Raw genomic sequence first — 18,997 nt, forward strand, 5'->3', positions numbered from 1 at the left:
GGTTATACAATCACATGACAGGAAAATTTCTTAATACATCTCTATATTTGTAGACTGGATTTGATAAATACATCTTCCCCAGAAAAATAAACATTAGAATGAAAAAGCAAAATAATTTCTAAATCCCTGATTAATATTAGTTGAATAGTCTATAATACTTTATGAAATAACCACATTTTAAACTGATTCATACATTTTAATGGCTACTCTTCTATAATGTGCTTTAAACAAGATGGGAGTTTATGTTTAATTATTAAGTAAAAGAATATAAGGTGATATGTATTGCTCTGGTGTTTATTACAGCACAATAATCATCATGGTAAACTCATATACACAAAAATAATAAGTTTCATTACATTTCAATTAACATAAATTATAAATATTTTTAGATTAATATTTCACATAAAAACAAAAAACTATTGCCAATAATTTATTCTAATTTGTAACAATTTTACAATTGCAAGTCATGTTTGGAAATACTCTTCTGATGAATTCCTGGTAAATAAGCAAAATCAACACATTTAGAAATCTTTTTTTGACAAGTTGGAGTTAAATAGAATATATGATCTATTATCAACATACCTTCATTCAATTTAGTTAACAAATATTACGTGAGATTAGCACCAATGATTACAGGATGAGTTCTGCTGATGTTAACATCTGACTGTTAAAATTGTTCTTATCAAGCCAAAAAACTGATTAAAATAAATAACAATATTATTCTATATGGCTGGGATTAGAAAAAAACAATAATGACACATATAGAAGAATATCCAGATGCCAAAACAAGAGATGAAAGTATAACATTTTACAAACAGTATTTACAAAAAGTTTCTGTAATGCTTGGCATTAAACACTAAAAAAAATGTCTAAAGATGTTAGGGAAGATTTGAAACTTTTCTCAATAATTTTACCAACAACAAAAAAACATATCCAATCTAGAAATGAAGGCAGCATAACAACTTCTCTACACTCTGATATAGACTACAACTTGACAAAATAGCCAAAGAAAAAGTTGCCGATAGAAAATCTAAACATATGCTGAAACTAAACCTTGTAAGATAATTTCAAAAGAATTCAATAAATGATTTTGAAAATGGCTGAGTTGCAATTCCATTTTTAAAATAGCATTCTATAGATATTTAAATAAGTTTGAAGTATTTTTTTCAAGTTCTTAGTGTCTCTGTAAATATCTATAGAATAAAACTTGAATAAGTAGCAAGCCAAAATAAACCAATAATAATTAAATTATTTTTATTAATCATCAGAATACAGCTAACTCATAATGGTTTTTGTTTATTCATTTGGCTTTGTTTTGTTTTATTATAGTGCTAGGGAACAAATCCAGGGTCTTGTGCTTACTAGTCAGGCCCCATAATGTATTAAACAGAAGATTTACCAAGCCTCTTGGAGGAAATATGCATCCTAACAAAGAATTTGAGAAAATATGAAAATAAAGAAAGATAGACAAGGGCTGGTCCCCAGCTTAACATTTTTTGGAGATGGCAGAAACTTTTACAGCTGGGGCAAAAACTAGGATGTCTTTTGGTCACTGGGGCTGTAGGTTTAAAGGGGATTGTTAAGAAGCCAGTCTCTCTTTTTCACTTTGCCTCACCATCATAAAGTATGCAAGTTTGCTCCACCACATTCTCCTGACTTGATATTCTTCCTCACTACAGACCCAAAAGTAACACCACCAATGAACATGGACTGGAACCTCTAAGGCAGTGGGCCAAAATAAACCTTTCTTTTTATAAGCTGAGTATTTAAAATATTTGTTATAGTGATGAAAAATGAACACCAAAATAATAACACCAAAATTTTATAGTAGGTGGAGGAAAGAAAAATATTGTTGAGTCTCATTTAGAAAGAAAAAAAGTCAAACTTCCAAATAACATTTTAGGAAATTCAATTCAATACAGTGTTAAGAAAGAGTACATACTGAATGGCATGGATGCAGTGTTGGTGCCTTTAATTCGTAGGTTAGACCAAATCCCCCATGTGAAGATATTTACAAGTAGGACCTTGGGAAGATAATTAGGTGGCACCATCATGAATGGTATAGTGTGCCCTTATGAGCAGAGACAAATGGGCAAAAGTGATATACTTTCTCTTTCTCTCTCTACAAGATGAGGATACAGAAAGATGTCTATCTGAAAACCAGGAAGAGGACCTTCATTATAATTTGGCCATGCTGGTGCCCTGATCTTGGACTTTCTACTCTCTAGAAGTGAGAGAAATTAATTTCTACTTAAGCCATCCAGTCCATGATATCCACTACAGCAGCCCAGTTGACAGAATTACAAAGTCAATTCTCAGGAATATAATGTTGCACTACACATTGGAAATTCATTAGTATACATTAAAAATAATAAAAGAAAAATTCACTATTGTTTCAGTTGGTTAAAAGTCATTTAAATGAATTCTAATAATCATTTACTATAAATAATTTCACAAGCTGGAAAAATTAGAAGCTTAAAGCCATAATTTCTTACTTTGTTCTATTTGGGCAAAGATCAAAGGGTATCCTGCATGATATTCATAGTTTATAAATTGGGTTGGGTTCACTCAGTGACTGGCTGTCACTGGGAGAAGAGTTGATGCTGTGATTCTTTCCTGTGGACAGTTCCTCCTAATGAGATGGCTGCCTGTGTCTGCCTGTCACAATGAGGATCCAAGAACAACCAACGGGAAGCCATCACCTCCATAACAGTATTAGAATGCACATAGATTCTATAAGAGGTATTACATATCCTATCTTTCAAAATAGATTATCTAAAAGTTACATGGTAAGAAGAGAATATAGGATAGTGACAATTACTGTTACCTTTTTTGGAGAATAAAACTTACCACAAGTCATATATTTATATGGTTGTTAATAAATAAATATCACATTTACATGCTTAATTTTAGTGCAAATAATATAAATGAAACTTTACAACTTTGTTTTATGACACACTGTCAGCAGTAGGCTAATTTTTATTTTTATGTGTTTTATTGTCAACATAGCTAAGGTGTAATACCATACAGGAGGAAGCCATGAAAATAATCCAATTTCCAAGACTTCCTAGAAGGGTCCTTGAATCTAACTGAACAATAATTCTATACATGTGTAGGATAAATCTACATAATTTTCATAAAAGAAAATTAAACAAGAACCAAACAAGCTGAGTGTGCTGGCACATGTCTGAAATCCCCGTGGCTCAGGAGATTGAGGCAGGAGGAATCAGAAGTTCAAAGCCAGCCTTAGCAATGTAGCAAGGCCAACCAACTCAATAAGACCCTATCGCAAAATATAAAAATAAAAAAGTGCTGGGATGTGGCTCAGTTATTAAGCACCCCTGAGTTCAATCCTCAGTACCAATAAATAAATAAATAAACAAACAAACAAATAAATAAATAAATAAAAACAAAAACAAAACAAAAAAAAACAAATCAATTTGGGAATTATAAATTATAAATAGTGAAGAGCTCACACCGAATTAGACATAGGGAATATTTCAGTGGCTACCTCTTGGGTGCTAATAACTCCTATAATACTGATGATGTTCAGCAGGGACTGTAGAGGTGACATAAGAATGTAAAGGATAATTTACATTCAAACAAAGCCTGAAAATAGACCTCCAAAGAACAAGCTGGGGAGTAATTAAAGTGAGTTCTTGTACAAATCCTACCATGTTTGAAGAGAAAAAGATAATTGATAATATACTAATCTTTAAATTGGGCATACAATGATAATTAAAATAAATGTGAAAAAACAGAGAAATTCAAGCCATGCTAAGGAGAAAAATCAGTTAATAGAAATTTCAGTAAAGTTTAGATTAGAACTATTAAAGGAATATTATACATTAGTATTAAATATTTTAAAAACATAGAAGAATAAGATGAAAGAGAATTTTATATAAAAGAACCAATGAAATATCTTAAATGTCAACTTGACTATATGCTTCACAACAGGTCAGACTCCAAAGGAAGTGATAAGTAAGCTTTACTTAGAAATAAAAACTACACAAATTACAGAAGGATAAAGAGATGCTGGAGAGAAAAAATATATATATACATTTTAGATATATACATTTATATATATATATGTTATATATATACATATCATGCATATATATACACACATACATACAAAAAGTATGCATGTGTGTGTGTATATATATATACATATATATGTGTATATATATATATATATATATAGAGAGAGAGAGAGAGAGAGAGAGAAGTTCACTGATCTGCAGGCCATGTCAAATGTTTATTCAAAAGTGAATCTGGAGTCCTAGGGTAAAAAAAAAAAAAATGGTACAACAGAAAAATACCTGAAGGAATAGTGGGAAAAACTTTTCCAATTTTGAGGAAAATTCAAACACACATACACTGCTAAGAATCTCAATAATCCCCAAGTAAGATACACACACACACACTAAACACAATTTTAAGATAGAAGGGATTGAATAAATATTTCCAAAGTGTTCACACATACACACACACACACACACACACACACACACACAACCCCACAGTATTCTCAACAGTGCAAAGCAGAAGAAAGCTGACCATAGTCCTAGAAGACCATAGTCCTAGAAAACCATAGTCCTAGAAGAAACATCACTATCCATGTATGCCACTTCTGTATCTACTGAAATATATTTCATGAATGAAAATGAAAAAGAAATTCATTTTTTACCAATATAAATTAGTTTACAGGAAACACTTCACTATAAAATGGGTGAGAAAAAAATATTAGGCCTGTAAGAATAAGATAACAAGATGGAAACTTTGATCTACACAAAGAAATGTAAAGTTCCAGAATTGCTAAGGAAATTAATATATGTAGGCTATATTTCACCTCATTTTTAAGCACTTTGAAGAACAATTAAATTAATTTAAAAATAACAAAGCCTGGTGAGATTTGTATGTAGAAATATAATATTTTCTTTCTTAAAAAAGCACTAATAATAATATTTCTCACATTTCCAAAATATTTAAAGACAAGAGGCTTTTGAAATAGACTGAAAAAAAATAGCAGAGATGGGGCTACATTTCCAAAAATAGCAAGAGATAAGAATATGTTGATGCTTCTCATAATTAAACTGTGGGCCACTAATGTAGAAGGCACAAATGGGTACATTATAAGTCCTACACAGGGAATTCACAGATAGTCCATCAGATTCAAATCGAGTTATTATGAAGTAGAACATTAGAATTCCATATATAGAGAGCAGGAGTCAGCCAAAAGAAACTCTGAGTAATCATGATAATTGCAATGTTCAAAAACTCATTTAAAATGTTGATGATAAGATTCAAAATCAAAATACCTTTTATGATTTCTCTTCTCACCTTTCCCATTTAAGAATGGAAAACCTACTGAATGTATATGGATATATATTAAATTATTAGTGCTTAGAAAAATAACAAGATATATTAGGACCTCAAAGAAAACTTGCAGCCTAGATAAATGAAGTAGAAATAAATATATTTCCTTTTCTACTTCATCAATTTCCACATCACCAATACCAAATCATTATTCATAAGGCAGTATAATAGTCCAGTCTACTTTTTTCTTTCATTTCCAGTATTATGTGCATGATGTATATTGAAGACCTATTATTAAAGTCATACATATTTAGGATTATCGTGTCCTCATAATGAACTGACAGCCATAATAAAAATATTTTTTTCTGAAATCTACTATATACTATATTCTGATATTAATATAAACATTTTGTCTTTCTTTGACTGTTTTCATGATATATATTTTTGCATCCATGTTTTATAAAGTGGTTTTTCTATGGATAATACATGAGTAACAATTGCTTTGCTATTCAGTCTGACAATCTCTGCCTTTTATTGGAGAATTTAGTTCTCCTAGCTTTTTAAACTTTTTCCCAATATTGGTTTTTAGTTACATATCTTTAGTTTTTTGCTTTTTTGTGGGGGAGGCAGGGGTTGTTGTTATAATGTTTAGAATATGTGTCTTAATTTTAAAACTACATATTCCCATTTATGCTTCCTATCTTTTATTCTATTGATATCAGAAAATTTAATTCTGCATATCTCAAACTATAAAACACATTTAAACATTTTGATTTTGAACAACCAGTTCTTTTAGAGATTAGAAATATGCATTTACTGATGTATTTAATATTTTATGTTATTTATTTCTTTGTGTAGATATTTAAATTTCCTTTGCTCTTATTTTCCTGCTGTCTGAACAAAGACCATTAAAATTTATTGCAGTGCACATCTAAAGGTGATGCTTTCTTCAGCTTTTGTTTTTTTGAAAAGTGTCATTTGGCCTTTATTTTTCAAAAATTGTTTTTTGTGAGTAAAAAATTTAAATTGAAGGCCCTTTTATTCAATTTTGTTATTGGTACTGGAGATTGAACCCAGGAACTCTCTATTATTGAGCTACATTCCCTAGTCCTTTTTATTTTTTATTTCAAGACAGTATCTCCCTACACTGCCAAGGCTAAACTCAAACTTGAAATCTTCCTGCCTCCGAGTCCTGAGTAGCGGGAATTCTAGGTTTAAGTCACTGCACCTGACTTTATTCAATAATTAATAACATACTATTTCTGGATCATTTTTAACAAGATGTGTGCTGTCAGTTCATCTTTCTTCACAATAAGTGAATTTATTCTGGTTTGTTTTAAGATTTTTCCAGTTAACGCTGGTTTAGGAATTTGATTATAATTTTCCTCTTTTTTTTTTTTGCTTTGAACATTAAAAAATGCAATTTATTTAAAAATAGTTATTACAGTGAATGTTTTACTCAATTTTTTTTTTGTCATTGGGACCAAACCGACCTGAGAAGAACAATTTTAGAGGAGGAAAAGTCTATTTGATGATCACAGTTTTCGAGGTCTCAGTTGGTAGATGACTGACTCCATTCCTCAGTGCCTGCGGTAAGGCAGGACATCATGGAAGAAGAATGATTTTTATTTACATTTATTCTGTTTGGAATTTATTGAGCTTATTGTTTGTTTGGGAGGTTTCTTATTTCAATAATTTTGGGAAATTTTTATTTATTTATTTTTTGTTATTATTCTCTTCTCTCAGATTTACCAAATCTACTTGTATTAAACCTCTTGACATATTTCATGGGACACTGCTGCACTCTAATCATTTAAATATTTTTTTCTGTGCTTTATCAGAGAGTATTTTCTATAGCTATTTTGTAGAATTCATTGAAATTCTTTTCTACAATGGTGTATTTTTATCTCTACTATATACCTTACGTTTTTCTCCTCATGACAATTATGTTTGTTCTGCTTTGAATACATTGAGCATGTTGTATAGCAGCTATCTTAAAGTCTTTGCATGCTAATTCTATCATTTATCTTATTTGTGTTTCTCTTTTAACTGATTGCTTTTTATCTTAAGTATGTATTTTATTCCCGATTCTTCACTTATTTCTGGATTTTTGATTGGATGTCACACATTATGAACTTCAAAGTGATGATTGTTCATGCACAGTTATGCACAGACCAGTACCCAGTCAAGGTTCTAAGGGATCTCTTTGCAGATCTTCAAGAGTGTCTTTCACCCTCTCTCTCTTCCAGCTCTCCAGGATGCTTTGAAACTATGGTAGTCAAAATTTCACCCTCTGTTCTCTGAACTCAGCGATGCATCAGGCTTTGTTTGGGTGTTCTTTCTTTCACTATAGTAAGAATACTGTTTCCAGGCAATAATTTGGGAGAGCTCAGAGAACTCATCTTGTTTTGCTTTTTTCAAAGATTTTAGACTTAAATTGTACTTTGTTTAAGGCCTGAAAACACTTTTTTAAATATATTTTTGTCTGCTTCTTAGCTTTGTTTTTCTCAAGGAAATAGGGTGAATCCATTCCATTATTCTGTCAGGGATGGAAAGGGAAGATATATACATTCCTTATTTTGCATATGAATTTCCACCCAATAGAATTCAGCAGACCTGAGTAAAACAACTAAGAGGGAATGTCCAAGTAAACAAAATAAAGCAAATGTATCTGAATTTAGTTTATTATTGACCTAAAAGTAATAATTAAGTTATTTTTTGGTATTTCATATCATATCATTAGGAAAAATTACAGTTTCAAATTTCAAGTTTCCTACTACTGATGTGAACAGGATTCAATATAATTAAATATCTTTAAGTCAATTTTATATATGACAACCTTTTGCAATGTCTATACAAAAGATTCTATAATTCTCAAACTTCACCTTCCTTACAACTTTTAAATATGACATTTTGTGTATCATTAAACCAAGAAACAAAAGTTTCAAATTTTTACTGCAACACAATTAGGAAAATTGATCATTATCAATATATCTTAGTTTAAATTATGTATTCATTTTCTGAAAATTATATATTTCTCACTTGGTGACAGCCAAATTTAAATACTGAACAAACTTTTATTTTCTAATATATTTCTCCAACAATTTATCTTTGATTGTAATGTAAGGAAAAAGGAAGCAGCTGCATTCTCCAGCTGTGACAAAGTGTTTCAATAAATGAGGCAAGCAACACTAGCAATAAATAAAGCAATTTACTTCTCTACAAAAATGACTATTTCTATCTAAAATAAAAATGTAACTAGTGGTAAAGCCTTGCAGCTGGTAAACTGGATCTTCACTGGGAAATTAGGTTGCCACTATATTAGCTGTATTATACTGAGAAAGGCATACTCAGATTCCTGTGTAAAGAGCGTTCCTTCTGAACTTACTACCAAGAAACTATCTTTCTTAACTTTGGTCACCGATACCAGTTGAGTGACAGAATATGGTCTGTGAGTAATCATGGAAGTTCCGTGAGGAACTTCCACTTTCTACTGTAAGCAGAGATACCATATTACTCTTTAATGATAGAAAGAAATTCATAAAATAGATCAAATTCACATCAGAAGCTTGCAGGAATTCAGCATTTTAAACACACACACACACACACACACACACACACACTTCTGCTTGTCAATCATCAGAGGGTAGACTACTCTAGCAAAATTAAAATTTCCTCCTGTCTCCAGAACTAACTGAAATTTTAGCAATTACTAAATTTATTAAGAGCTACAGTTAAACTGAGACTCCTAATGTCATTATGCACTGGAGAAACCACACAACTATGCAATAGTGACATCTCAAATCCCAATCTGGAACCATATTTTCACACATATTTGGATAATAGAGATGAAGTCATCATCTATTCAGAGCTCTAGCCATGTGCCTTTAATTTACATATAGCAATACATGAAGACTAGTGTTATATTCATGTTTTATTGAAATATGTATAGCTTATATTTATATGCCATATTATGATTTACATTTCACTTTATATGTATGTTATTTTATATATAAATGTATTTAATACTATGCAATATATAACAGAGAAGTTGTGGTCCTACTTGAGATGATATAACGAATTTCAGAAGGGTAAATAGCCTAGTGCTATCTATCTAATCAATTGCAATATTTATGTTAACTAAACTTTGAAAAAGGAAAAACTACACAGAATAATTGACAGAACAAAGTCTAAAGGCTCTGTAATGATAGTCCTTATTTTCCTGGTTTTAGTAACCAGTGTCTTCTCCTTTGGTCTTATCAATTTTTCCTCATTATTTTGTTTTCAATGCAAATTACTCAGGGCATAACACAGCAAAAACAAATTAGGGTTCCAAATGGTAAATTATATATTTTTAATTCATCATATTTGTCTAGATTAAAACTGAAATAGCATGTTAGAGAAGACAAGTATTGCAAGGCATTGATAAAATTAATGACTAGAGAACAAACAAAACTTTGAGCTGCCTCTCAGCCAGAGTAAAAATAAGCATCAATTGCATTGCTTTCTTTGAAAGAATGATGAATATAAAGCTTTTGAGAAAACAATGTTTTCTTTTAAAAGCCAAATTTCTCTTAGTCTGTAGTTTGATATGGTGATTAATAGTGCAGTCTCTGAAATCAGACTGCCCAAAGTCAAAACTTCTCTCTGCCACCTATAAGCTGGCAGTTTCTACCCATAACATGGAATCCTTGTCTGTAACATATATTTAAAATTCTTAACATACACATAGGAGCTGAAACTTTTAATATTTCTTCAAGATTTATATGTATAAAATTTATATGCATATAAAACTTGAATATATAAAATGTATCCATATATATTATATTCATATATATGGTAGATAAGAGAAGAAAGAGAATTATATTTGTCCTCTCTATTCAAGATTATATAACAAAGACTTTCTGGAAAGAATTTTTTAAAACAAAAATAAATGATTGTTGATTGTTTTAGTCTTGAAATAATTTTAATAAAAGTTCAGTTCATTACAAAGTGATTCTCAATGTATGGAACATTAATGTGGTTCTAAAAGAATATTTCAAATTCTAAAGTTTGTAAGTATAATTGTGTCTGTGTAGTGATTTTGCAAATATATAGCAATACAGTGTTCAGTCTCTGGTGAGAAAGCAATTTGAGGTCATCATAAATCCAAGGTTTAATTGTCCATCGCTAGCACATACTGAGTGTACTGAGTGCAATTTGACAGAGGACACAAAGAAGTTTGGCTCTAAATGACTAAAAATTTAAGTTATATTGAAAATAATTGGATATAGAAAATTACGAGTTTGATGTTGGTGGATTGTTAAGATAATTATTTAGACTGCTACGAAAATACAAATGCCATAAAAGTCAATATACAGAGAACATATCTGACTCATTCATATAACAGACTTTCATGTTCATCATGTAATGTGAGCAGAGATCATTCAGAGGCAACTTAGCAATCATGTACCCTGGTTATAAAAGATCCCTAAAAGATAGTTCCACAAAGAAAATACCATATACACCCCAAAGCACACACATTTATACATATACAGAATTTAATTGGTGTGCACACATATTCATGTAATAAAATTAACCCTAAAATAACATTTCCCTATTAATATATTCTGATGATTTAAATACATATGAGATATTATAAAAATTTAAAAATGCAACAATTGAATGGCCTCATCCAGTGCTAAAATATAAAGTGTTCACATTACAATATTGGCAATCATGAACACTATCTCTTCTCTCTCTTTTTTAAAAATATGTCATTTCTGGGGTGAAGATTTGTTTCAATTCTTTCAGCCATTAAAACAAAAATAATAATCCTCCAATTGTATGTTGTGAAAAATGAAACACATTTCACACATTTTTAGATAGTTTTAAATTTTACTCTTTCCATGTGGCTTTCAGAGCTTACACGGTGACTTTTGAACAAACTTATTGTCATGGGCTTGAGCACTCTACCTGAGAATGAACCACTGTAAAATTATCACCTAAACTGTATATTTAGCAATATTGGAATTTGTAAAATAAAGCAAAAAATCTTACCAAATCTAATCTAACCTCTGTTAAGAGAATTAGATTTTAAAATAGAAAATTTTTATTTAGTAAATAGTTCCCTCATTTCCCAAAATGAAAACTTTTTGCTAATTACTTTCTGAATAAATAGTGTTTGTGGTTTTGAATATATATAAACATAAAGTTTTAAAGCTTTAAAATATATGTAAATTTCAGAAATTAGTCTGAATATAATGTATTTAAATACACTTTAATATTAACATTGAAATAGGTTGAGTCATCAGTGAATTTATATTTAGTTTCCAGTATGAATCTCTAATTAGACCAACTATATTTTGAGCATAGTTTATGTTTGCAACCAAGAATGTGAATATTTTGCATAACTGAATCATAAATTTCATCCATTATACCTGGACTTTACATCTTTATCTTTCAAAAAAGCTCTAACGTTCTTAATTGCATCTTGCACTGTTTTTATAAAATAGCGTTGTTTTATAACTTTATTGCATAATCATTTCAGACAACATGAGGACACAGATATTGCATTCATTTTGTAAGCATATTTTTTCTTGCCATTTTGTTTTATGGTTGAATAGGGACTCGTGATTCTATATTTCATGTTTTATTTGAATACTGGATATAGCACATTAATTTAGTTTCAATTTTATAAAAATTGCAGCAGTCTAGAGTGAAGAAACTTGTTTTCAAACTATTTGGTGTATTTGGAGATATTCCTGCAGATTCCCATATCAAGGAACAGCTTGCTGTCCATGAGTGGGTAGGAAACCTGGGGCTGTCTGAACCAGTAAATTCTGTGGTATTACAGAATTCTCTTTGAGCAGGACATTGCCAAGGGAATGGAGCAGTCTCAGATGGGTGAGATGACACCAAGAGTTTACCAAGGGGCACAACTTTGCTTAGAGATGGCTCAGACAAGCAACAAGTCCACAATTCATTCGTGGCTCCCAACAGACAAGGTCTCCTGAAAACTCCTAAAGTTTAACAAAGGCTTTTCTTGAACTTTCATTGCAGTTTGAATCTTCCTCTATATGAGTCCCATAGGAGCATTATCAACATCAACTAGAACCTTTCTAAGTATGCAAATTCTTGAGCTTATCATTGAATTATTCAATGAGATATTGTGGAAGTGGATATCAGAAATTTCTGTTTTACCAAATGCTTTGGGTAATTTTAATAGAAGCTAAAGTTTGAGAAACACTAGTCTCCTTAATAATTTCTTTCCCTTCCCATGTAGATGTTAACCCCTAATAAATATCTTATAACCTAACACTTTGGCAGCACCTGCTTATGGGGAAACCAATCTATGTCAACTTTGTTGTACCAGTACCTGAATTAACACTATTAATATCACCCTGAAAATACATGCATATGAGTTCCTAAAATGTTATGGTTGGTCAAGACTTTAGTTACCTAAAAGCATTACAATATTCTGTTGTAAGGGATACTTACTTTTTGTCTCTTAACCAACTCCACTGAAAGTGGATATTAATCTCTCCTAATGTAGTCACTAGTGGAAGATATAAAGCTGAAAGTGATAAGAACTTTCAGATCCCTGTTCTGGTAACCTTTCTGTAGTTAGGACAGATATGTCCAGACTATAGCTTCTTTTGACACACTCAGCCACTGTATGTAACTACTTCTGAGTATAAATAAAAGCTCAAAAATACTCACTTTGGATTTTGAGTGTTGAAAGCATCAAGTTGCCTGAGTGTTTCCTCTGCCTTCTGGGCATAGTCAAACCAGGGCTCCTCATTAAAGGTTGGCTGCAAGAAATATTTGCTGCAGCCCTCTCATCTCTCAGTTGCTGCTACTAATTCAGGAAACAAACCAGACCCTGCTCTCTGATGAAGAAGCAGTGACCCAGAGCTAGCTCAGCATGTTTATTATATAGATTTCATCAAAAGGTTATTTGTGGGGAAGTTTTAGCAAAGCAAGCAATCTGAAAGATGCAACACTGGCAAGACATTAGGGTTATCTTGTTATGTTCTGGATCCCCCAGAGCTGGTGCCTGAGCTCAAGGTCTTGACTGTTAAAGCTGCAAATCTTTGCACATAGCCTCTTCTGACTGGCGTCACCACAGCAACTGAGCCATCTTGACCTGTACTTCACACAGAAAGTTCCCAGCCACGAGATAATCAGAAAGACCATGATTCAAATCACCACTCTCCCCAGACACCTTCCTCAGTCTTCAGATAATTTCACCTTTTTCTTTTGGTTTTCCTCCCAAGGATGGTGGGAGTTTTAAACAGCTAGAAATCTCTTTCCCTCATTGTTCCCTTATTATTATTTTTTTTTTAGTCTTCACTCATAAAAGTAATTCCTTATATTAAATTGCTTCTATTTTCTTCTTTACTAGATCCTGATTGATGCCAAATGTTTTTTCTGAACTTGGTCTAATTTCTCTAACATTAAAAGTCTTTGTGCTTAAATATAAGATTGGGAAGACATATTGGAAAAAGAAATGGCAGCAAGAAAGCACAAGTCAAATCTTATAGAAATTCCTATATTGTAAATTCAACAAGAAAACCAATTTAACAAGATCATAATGTTTTAAGTAGTGGGCCTCTTTTTTTTAAGTGCATACATATACAAAACAAAAGCTAGAAGTAGGGAAAAAAGGTCAATTTACTTATATCTGATAATGATATGTTAAATTAGCAGTTAAAAGACACAATAAGAAAAATTTCCATGTACTTAAGGTCTATAGTTTCCCCATTAAGACCTGAAGTATAAAGTATTTTTTGTAAAACTTTGGGATTATTGACAAATTTTAATCAATATAATGAACAGTTCTAAACCATTATTGATATGTATATATTTATTCAAATTTTGAAGTGTGCAGCCATAAAGATGCTTCCACACCCAGTGACCCTTGTGTGCTGGTATCCAAGCCCTTGTATAATCCTCTATACCCTTGATCTTAGCAGATCTTTAAAAGATCCTCTTATTTAGAAAATCAGCTTGAAAGTGAATCCTACCCTAGTTAAAATATGAGGTGACTACAGTTCATCTGACACATTGATTGCAGTCTCATGAGAATCCATGAGGAGAAACATCTACAAAAAAGCTCCTGGCTTCTTGACCCAGAAAAACTATGAGAAAATAAATGTTTGATCTTTAAGTAAACCAATTTCGGAGTACTTTATTAAGCAGAAATAGATTACTAGCATAAATTTTGGTGCCTGAATGTGAGGGTTGCCATTACAAAAACATAAAGCAGTGAAGATTTTGAAATTGAGCAGTGGACATTGATCACGGTGTTAATGACAAAGTGACAAGTTGAACACACTGTGTGTGGAATTTTGGAATTCAATGGTGCTATGGGTAGCAACATACAGAAGTGGAGAAAATCTCTTTGAAAACTGGAAGAAGGTGAATTCTTGTCATTTAATGGAAGAAAGACTAACAACAGTAGATAGGATTGTGTTGAAAATGAGAACTGAATGATATTTCTAAAAGATATATCTAAAGAAAGGTGCTTACTGGTTCTTTATGCTGCTAATAGTGAAATGCAACAAAAAGAAATACGTTGAACGAATATGTTTTTAAAAAGCCAAATTATCATTAAAATATTTTTTTCCCCTGGGCTGGGATTACGGCTCAGTGGTGGAGCACTTGCCTACCATATGTGAGGCACTGGGTTCAATGCTCAGCACCACATAAAAATAAATAAATAAAATAAAGGTATCATGTTCATTTACAACTAAAAAAAAATTAACAATTTTTTTCTCAGCTTCTCCAGACTGCAAATTATGCTAAAGTTTAAAAAGCACCAAATGTAAAAATCTTAGGCTTTCAAATTTCTGCTTATAGAAAACAGGCTAATACATTTGATTATAAGGGGCCGGGAGCTAGATTTCATTAAAAAAAAAAAGAGAAAGAGAGAGAGAGAGAGAGAGAGAGAGAGAGAGAGAGAGAGAGAGAGAGAGAGAGAAAGTAAAGATCAGTGCCATACAGATAGACTAAAACTTTTTATAGATGAATGACTACTTTCTGCCTTCCCTTTTCTCCCTTTATGAAAACAAGACTGTAGCAATTATCTTATGTCTATCTAACCATTGCATGCTATCTATGTATAATGAAGGTAGATAACTTATCTTTTTAGTTTCCTTTTTCTATACATTTAAAGGAATTATATTGAGAAGCTGTACATTAAAAACACACCTGAAAAGCCTCATCTATGTATAGACATGATTTAGTAATGGGACTCTGGGTTTTGAACTGATGCAGTTTGTAATAGGTTAAAACTTTTGGGGCCTTGGGCATAATACATGTGGGGAGAGACCTGAATCACTGGGGATGGAAGGGTGGCTGTAGTAGTTCTCTAAAAACCCCTAATATTTTTGCCTTTTGGAATTTATACCCATATGTAATATCCTCACTTCATATGTGGACTGAGCTTGCTGAGTCTCTTCAAATGAATGGAATAAAACCAAAATCATGATGTGTCACTCACAGATTAAATTTTTAAAAAAAAATATTTGGCGAACTCAGTTACCAGATCTTGAGTTAACCTTGGGGAGAGAGATGCAGATGAACAAATCTGCAAATAGGTTTTTTGAGGCTTTCTAACAACAGCAAGTTAATTTGGAAACTAATTCATTCCCAACTGTAGCCCTGGCTCACGATTTGATTGTAATCTTATGCGCAACTCTTTTTATGTGGAAAAGTCTACTAAATTGATCCTGTATTCTTGACTTAGAGATACTATGAGGTAATGAAGTCTTCTTGTTTTCCTGCTAAGTATTGGGGTATTTCATTGAATAGTAATAAATAAATAACACAATTATATTTGGAAATTAATCAAAATCTATTAATTTGATAGCTAGAATTTATTGGAACATGAGAGATGGAAAAAGCAAATGGCAAATACAACAATGAAATAAATATTCATTAAATTTTACAAAATTATTTGAAAATTGATTAGAAGTATGTCAATATATGATAACATGGACAATTTATTGTTATTTTTGCTTTATTTTCATTTTAGAAGCACACTTTCCGTCTTTTTGCTACTAATTTCTCATTGTAAATCCTTGTAGCCACAGGATACAGTCTTTTTGATTGATTTATTGGTACATATTGAGATTTCTTTGGTGGAATAGACAACTGAATTTTGATAATTTTTCATTCTGTTTCTCAAGTCTAAATTATAACTTTAAATTTCATGCTTTTTTTTAGAAAAGTGATAAGCAAAAATAGTAGGCAAAGAACGTGGAATCTACAGCTATTCTCTCTGTGATCAAATCACAGTTCTGTACTTATTAACAGGGATTTCAGAAAGCTTTATTAAATTATCTCTATTACATTATTCTTATATTTAAGTTAGAAATAAAGTTATTTATGTCATATTTTCTTTGTAATTTAAATAAGTTAATATAAGCAAAATACTTACAATTTGGAATAAATGCTACATAAAGAATGATACTTTATTACTCATATTACTGGGGTTTGTATGTTAGGTCTTTAAGTTGTTTGGAGTGTATTTTTTTAAATACTTTCTTCCATTCTTGTTTGTTTTTTCTATATCTATTGAGGAACACCATAATATTAATTTAGAAAACATTCCATTTATTGTTTTCTATATCTTATGAAATTATTTCCATGTGTAGTCCAAGAAATCTTTGCCTAACCCACACCTAAAATTTTTCTTTGTTTCTTTCCACTTCTTTCTAGAAACTTTATAACTTCAGTTTTACATTTAGGTCAATGATCAATTTTGAATTAAGGGTTGCAAATGGTATAAGTTAATGTTGACATGGCTTCCTCGCCACCAAGTGATACAGCCAGCCTACTTCCTGATCTCGTTGAGAAACAGGAGTAGAGCATTGAAGTAGCACTGCAGTGGCCCAATTGGGCTGGAACACAGGTGGCAAGCTTGGGCCATGCTGCAAGAAGCTGGGCTGAGGCGCAGTGGGTCTGAAGCAGTGGGTCTCCACAGCAGATGAGCCAAGGTGTGCTACCTGTCATCCCACCGCAGCTCTGCCAGGCACAATTACCCATTTTAGCAGGACAGTGGCTGCAGACGTGCACACACACACACACACATACACACACACACACACACACACACACTCTAAGCATGAGCAATTCACAGACCTCAACTTCTGGCTTTCCAAGAAGCATGTGGGGTAGAGGATGGTGGAGTTAGGGGATGGAAAGAAGGCAAACCTGAACGGGATTCAGAATTAACTAATGTTAGGACCTTTCCAAACCCTAATTAGCATAATTTTGGACTAATAACACTGGTACTTTGTCAAACTCCGATTAGCATAAATTTGGACAAATAGTATTGACCCAAGAGCTAACGCTCTAGACTAGAGTACTCTGTAGGAGAAAAATCCACTGTTGGTCACCTCTTGAACTGCAAAAGTTCTGTTCCTGTTTCTATTCTTCAGTGAATCCTACTATTACCCTCACTCATCCTGGTGGGTGGATTTCATGCTTCAAATGTGCTAGATAAGAACTTAGAAAGAAAAAATTGATGGTGAGATGCTGGGGTCTCCTGTAACACTGGAAGGTATAGCCCACCATTAAGAGCTTCAGAGAACTACAGCTTGTGTAGACCTTATCAGCAAAAGCAGTGAACTGAGTTTTATCTCAAAACATGTGTTTCAATATTTACATCTATTTTTTTCTTTTATGGATAATTTTCCCATCACTTTTTAAAAATGCTTATCACTTACCCCCTGAATTTCCTTGACACATTGTCAAAACAGAAATAAACACATAAGTGTACATGTACTCCTAAAGTCTTTATTTTGTGTTACCAATCTGTAAGTTAATACCTAACTTGTATTACTTAAGTTTAGACTTAACTAATACAACACTATCTTCTTTATTATAGTTTAATGATAAATCTCATCATATGGTGTACATTCTTCAATTTTCTACTTTTTAAAATTGTTTTTGAAATATTAGTAGTGTATAGAAGAAAATAAGTTAACTTTCAAAGTTATCTATCATAGGAAAATATAAATTATTCATTATCAATATGGAGAAACATCTTGTCCAGTTTTTAATTAATCATTTTCTTCATTAAAATATAGAAATTCAGAAATAAATCTTTCTTAGATAAAAGAACTAAAATATTTTCTAACTCTCTTTTTAACTCTTTTTCTGAATTTATCTAAACTACATCATTAAAATATCTCCTTTAGATTGCAAGTGAAAATTAAAATGCTAGTACAAAAACAACACTTGTTATAATAAGCATAGGATAGATCCTTCTTAATTTTCTTAATGTTCATTAATTTGACAGCAACATATTTTACTTATGTAGTATTATTTATTTGTCATTATAAACATAATTAACACTCGTTTTTGTCTCAGCTGCACCAGTTAATAATTTGATCATATAATTCTCAAGAGAGAATAATATATAGTTCTGCATGACTAGAAGTTTAATAGTTTGTCTCTGTAACAGACTCAAAATTGCATTTAATTACTACAAACATTCAAACTCTATTTAAATTATAGCATACCAATTTAACCATACACATAAAAAATTTAATATAACTTTGTGGAGTTAAACAGACAATGATAAAAAGTCACAGTATGCCTGCCATCTCTTTTGGTCTACATTTATCAATTCATATGCTTAACATGTATTTAATGCCTTCATATTGGACACTTTAGTGGCTGGAAT

This window comes from Ictidomys tridecemlineatus, chromosome 7 (genome assembly GCF_052094955.1).
Source record: "Ictidomys tridecemlineatus isolate mIctTri1 chromosome 7, mIctTri1.hap1, whole genome shotgun sequence".
Lineage (NCBI taxonomy): Eukaryota > Metazoa > Chordata > Mammalia > Rodentia > Sciuridae > Ictidomys > Ictidomys tridecemlineatus.